The following is a 6,168-nucleotide window of genomic DNA, read 5'->3' as shown; positions in this document are numbered from 1 at the left end:
TGTGGGCTTTCCCAATCGGATTTCGGTGAACGGCCGAGCCATTCTCATTAATCCTCGCGAAAGCCCCAATCTGTAAGAACAATGGTGATCCATCCCAGACAGTCTCATGGAGGACAAACAAATGTACGGGCAAACGGGAATAACGGGCGATGTCGGGCGGTCCTTTGTACTTCGTAATTGAACGTCGTCGTCGACGTCGCCGTCGTCTTCTGCTAAAGTTTTCGACGCGGTGTCATTTCAAGACAAGAAGGTCCGCGATTCGGACACAAAACAAAACGGATATAACTTTCGCGCACGCAAACACACAATCACATACAAAATGGAAATCGGCAAAATTTATAACATTTAAAGCACCACACACGCAACAAAGAGCAGACAGCGCGATAATTTACAAATTTCTGCGCATCGCGAGATCCCTTTTATTTTTAAAACAATGCCCGCTTGTTACACAGCGACAATACGAGCAACGAATATCTCTTCGATATATCGTCCGTGCAATATCGGCTTGTTATCGGTATCACGCAGCATAATTAATTAATAATTATCCCGATACGCCCGCGTGATAATGATTTAAAACGAACGCGAGCACAATAGAATGCTTTAGCGGCCAGCGATGCGTCATTACGATTATAAACATATTAATGAAGCAAAGCGTTAACACGGGATTACCGCTCGAGGCGCACGAAACGACGCGGAATGTATGCGCGCGCGCGGTTTTGCAAGCGATACGATTTTCGCGAAATATGTATATATGCGCGTATTTATAAAATAAATAAATAACTTTCGACGCATACATACGATGTTTTTACGCGTGTAAGCAAACCCTGGCGCGTTGCGCGTGCTGTGTAATCGCAAAAATCAATATTATCCCCGCGGCTGCCTTTGCCGCGCGCCGCGCCTCGCATCGGCATCGTTTCCGCGAAAATCGCACTTCTTCTCTCTTTTTCTCTTTCTCTCTCTTTCTCTCTCTTTCTCAGCGCGCACTTCGAGCCGTATATAAATTCGTCAACCGATGACCGGTCGCGGCCATTTTGCCCTTATCCGAAGATTTAGCTTCCTTCGTGCGGATCGGTAATAGCGGCTCGCGAGATTTATTAGCGGATTCATGGGCGGGACGTTAATTCGTGCCGAAAAGCTCGAGGGGTGGCTCGAGGAGAACTCGCGAAATGGCGAGCGGAAAAGAAGAACGAGAACGGAAGACGGTAAAGGGTAAGTGGTAGAAACCGCGAAAAAGAGTAGCGCGGAAAAAGAGAAAGGCAGAAAACCGCATCCGAGCCGCGCGGAACACGCGTACCGATGAAAGGCGGATCCGCGGATGTGTTTTTTTTTTTTTTTTTTTTTTTTTTTGCGTGGGCAATGCAAACGCTGTCTTTTTTTTCCTCCCGGCTTTAATCCACGGTTGTAATTTGATCCGCCTTTGTAGCGACCGCTACTGTCGCATCGTTCGCTTTGCGTATATACGGAAAAACGTCGCGCATGCCGGGCGACCGCCGCAAAGCGGGAGACGGAATGTAATGACGGTTAATGAAAATATGAAAGGCTAACGCGGGAAGAACGGGCAAGCACGCGAACTGCAACAGCGCGACGTGAAGTGGCGAAAAAGCGGGAAAATATAACGAGCGGCGATTAATCGCCGCGTCTAATGCGCTTTGATCGATCCACTTTGTCATTCCCATCCCGTTTCGTTCGAGATACGTAAAAATGGCTACGTCGTTGAGTTAGTCGAGGGCCATTTGCGCCGCTGTTTTATCGAGGAGCGGAGGGAGATACCCCTTTACCCCCGCGCGTTGAATAATGTGAATTGGATAATAAATGATAAAAAAATTTTTTTTTTTATTACTGTCTCTCTTCTCTGTTTTCTTTCTTTCTAACTGCCATTTCCACTTAATCCGTGATATCGCGCTGTATTATTCTCGCCCCGAGCGATTCAATTCGGCATCTCAGAAGCTCTCGAGCGACGCGGATAAACGAGTTTCGTCGTCGAACTTGCTTAGCGTGTTAAAGAGCCGGGGCCACGTGCGCGCTTGCTTGCCGTTTTAAGGTTCATGCCCAGCGGAGATTTTTCAACTGTGTGAAAAACGAGCGTAATATGCACCTCGCAGTCAGCGGGGGTTACGGCAGACGTAGCCGTCCCGTAGTACCGCAGGTTTTCGTAATTAGGCGATAATTTATCGGAGAGGAGGTGTCGTCCGGGCGCTCGTGTCGCCCCCGGCATGGTTTATCCTGAGCGTCGTCGCGACATCCCCATGACGACGGAAACGGAAAGGCGAACAAAAAGGGGACTACGGAGAGGGTGTGCGGACGGCGGACCAAAGCGCGTGGTGTACAAACCGAAAGAGAAGAACGAGCGAGGCTCATTTCCCGTTCGTCCCCGTCGTGCTCGATGAATTTCGACGGAAAATTGTCGAAACGACGATTTCAAGTTTCCCTCTTCCGGTCGTTCTCTCGCCGTCTTTTCCTACTCACGGAAAGAAGAAAACCGCGAGGTTGAACTCAATTACGCGATCGAGACCCCATCCCCAAAGAAATTTAGCGCGAGGTTGCGCGCGCGAACGACAATCTCAATAATATTCACCATATTCAATGCGGTTCATTTCACCCGTTTTTTCTAAGACCACAATAAACGTTCCTTTTTCTTCTTATTCTCTCTCTGTAATGCGTATATATAGTTATCACTTGTCTCTCGTCGTCGTTTCTCCCGCGGTCGCTTCCGCAGAAGCGAACTTCTGATTTTACCGAGGGGGAGGTTGCCCCGGGAGCGCCGCGAAGCGAAAGGAACCGGAGATTGTCGCGCAAATGAATTTGAAGTATTGCCGTTCTATATCTCTCCACCTGTCTCCGGTGCGCGCGGATCGGCAGCTCTTTCCGACTTTCCATTATCTTACCTTTTGCGCGGAACAGTTCCAGGTACGATCTCCTTTTCTCTTCCCCCTTTCCCCCGACTACTTCCTTTCTTTCTGCGATCTTCTTCTTCTGTCATATCTCTCTCTCTCTTTTTTTTTTTTTTTTATCATCGTCGCGGTCTCGTTTCCGTTCGTTCCACCAAAAGTCTCTCGGATCGATGCGTTCCGCGATCCCATATTCGTGCTTTGGCGACCGTGCGAATTCGTCCGGTGCATCGGCGATAAATCGAGGTGATTCGAGAGTCACAATAAAGGTCGTATAACGTTTCTCCTTCGCTGTTATATCCGAGAACGCTGTTCGCGAGCGGCGATTTGTTTTGTCATCTCGCGAAATTGATGAAGAGACCGCGTTGTAAACGACGACGATGAGGGAAAAATCGCTCCGACGTGTGAATTTAAGCAGATGTTGTTGAAGTTAACGAAGTAATTACGGACTCTCTCTCTCTCTATATATCCTCTCTTCGTATAAAACTCTCGCTGTATAAAAGTATAACATAAGAAGTTGGGAGCGGCACATTGAAATCCAATTAGGATACTTTCTGATTAATTTCATCGCGCTGCCGCTGCTCGCGAACAGTCGCGCCTCATCACACTGACCGTTTCTGCTTTCGCGAAACACACAGCTGAAACTCTCGTTTCTCTCTCGCGATATCAAGAGTGCTTGCCGCGAGCTCCGGGGCAGGTACAATAATATTATCACAGAGTTAAGTTATCTCGCAGTAGTCGCAAAGAATTCCCATTAAAGGATTTCAAAGGATAAGGTCGAGGTGGGAGTAGGGAGGGAGAGAAGATTCTCTCCCGTGCCCCCCCTCCCCCGCCTCTCGGAACTCGGCTTAAATTATCGCGGAGTGTGTTTGTTCCATTTTCTGCACCGGCACCGCTAAGCTCAAAGCAGCCTTTTGACCTGAATACTCGACGAACGCCGTTTTAGCCGCGCATAATGCCGCTAAATAAGGGCACTAAACGGGTTATCCTGTCACGTCGCGCGATTAAGTGGCAAACGCGACGCGATTTATAACGATTATCGGAAACTGGGATACAACGTCCGGCTTCAATTTTCTACGGCGGCAAAAGAGAGGCGAGGGAGGCGAGAAATGACGCGGTGGCGGGGTCGAGTGAATAAAACGCGTTTATAAGTTAAAACGGAATTTTCCCCGCTCATCGGGGAGACTTTCTCTCCCGGTCGTTATTACGACCGGCCAATAAAACTAATCGTACTCTTTAATTATCGTAATCCCAGGCATTATTCCGCGCTGTTAAGCTCGACACTAATCATCCGACGTCGAGCGATTCCGTTTATCCGCCATGGGCAGAAAACCTACGCTCTCGCTTTCTCTCTCTCTTTCTCTCTCTCTCTCTTTCTCTCTCTTTCTTTCTCTCTCGCGATAGAATAAGCTCAGCCAGAATCCAGCACTCTGGAGAACGACCGGGCCGATTATACTTTTATGTCTGTGATTATTTAAAATGATATTTTTTGAAAAGACTGGACATTAATACTTTCGAATTAATATGATACGAAACTAATACATATATATTTATATTAATTATAAAAATATTTTTAATAAAACAGGGGAAAGCTTTTTTGTATGTTATCTATTAATATTCTTTTTTTTATCGTATTTTCTTGATGTATCCACTAACACCGTGTGGCCTTCGATTTCCTTTACGCCGGTACCCGCGGCTATTCCGCAATACCGTAAATCGCGAAGCGCATCTCGTTGCCAGGGAAAACAGGAAAGAGAGAGAGAAAGGGGAGGGGGAGAGAATTAAAGTTAAGGGCAAACAGGATGCGAGAAGCGGGAGAAAGCGAGGTTGGCCCGAAGCTCCCTTTTAAAACGCTCCCCGTGGTGAAATAAATTGGCGCCGGCGTGTTTACACGTTAGGGCGAAATTAAAATTCCTGAAGTGTTGCGAGGTGGAGCCTCCGCTGGTGGAGGAAGAGACGCGGAAGAGAGCGGCTAGCCGCGGGAGGGAGGGAGACACAGAGACGGAGAGAAGTGCGAGCTGGGATAAAGAAGAGAGAGAGAGAGAGAGAGAGAGAGAGAGAGAGAGAGAGAGAGAGAGAAAGGATGCCGGGCGTCGACGGACCGGGTGCCCGAAGGAGAGATGTGTTTAATTAATGACCGGACTAATTAAAAGCCCAAAGAAAAATACACTCGCGCGCGCGATCCAGAGCGGCGCGCACGGGGGATAAGGGCCGCGCTAAAACACTCGTTCGGCGTTAATGCACGAAAGCGTCGCGACGACGATGGCGAGACAGAAAGAAGTAGATGAGAACGAGTTGGCTAATAAGTTCGTCCTGTTTCAATTACCTCTGTTCTTCGACCACGTTTCATACATATATAAATGTATTACATTTCGGCAAATAAGTTCAAAAGAAATGTTTCCACTTAAATGTAGCTCAAGATTTTTTTTTTCAAACACACGATCCTGAGCTACTAGAGGAGCTATGTGCACTCACTGTGTGCAAATATGGTGAGAAACAAAATTAACAGGAACGGAAATAAATTTCATTACGTAAGAGAGAAGTCGAGAACTGAAGGAAAGTATTCTCTCTTGTACAGGACTCCGTGTGTATTTTGCAAGTGTATAACGCTTTGTCTCGAACTAGATTTCCTCGCTGCGTATCGATCGGAGGCGCCTTATCGGACTCTCGCTCTCGCGTGCGCGCGTTCCATTACCCACCTCCTATATCCTTAGTGTAATGATCATACTACGGTTTACCAATGAGCAAACGAACACATCCTGTTAATGTATGAATCTTGCAGGAAGCAAACGCCGGGTTCCCAGGTACAAACACACGTATCCACGTGTGTACCTGACACCGCCGAATCCATATATCGCGCGCAAGCGGCGTATTACCACCTTGTGGTACGATGGCAGGTTTCTAATTAAATAATTAATCGCTACCTAATGAGTTAAGAGGTGGGAAGGAGGGGTTTGTCGTCGTCTCTATATATTGCGAAACCGATAGGCGAAGGGATATGGGCGCCGCGCTTTTTTATTATTAACGAACGCGATTCGGAACAGTTATACGATACACGTGCACGTGGATACACGTGGATACGACGATTCTGGGAAATATTCTGAAATATATGAAACGGCCCGTTTCTCTCCCGATGCGAAATGTGCTGTTTCACCGTCGACGACGACGCGCTCCGACGAGCGCGTGGTATTAAATTATCGTTCGCGCGCATAATCACGGAAGAAACGCAATCGCGTTGAATTCGCGGAAAAATGCGAATACAACACAGAGTGCGGAGAGA

Source organism: Pseudomyrmex gracilis, unplaced genomic scaffold (genome assembly GCF_002006095.1).
Source record: "Pseudomyrmex gracilis isolate BER0280 unplaced genomic scaffold, ASM200609v1 scaffold_8, whole genome shotgun sequence".
Taxonomy (NCBI): Eukaryota; Metazoa; Arthropoda; class Insecta; order Hymenoptera; family Formicidae; genus Pseudomyrmex; species Pseudomyrmex gracilis.
This window is presented reverse-complemented; position numbering follows the sequence as displayed.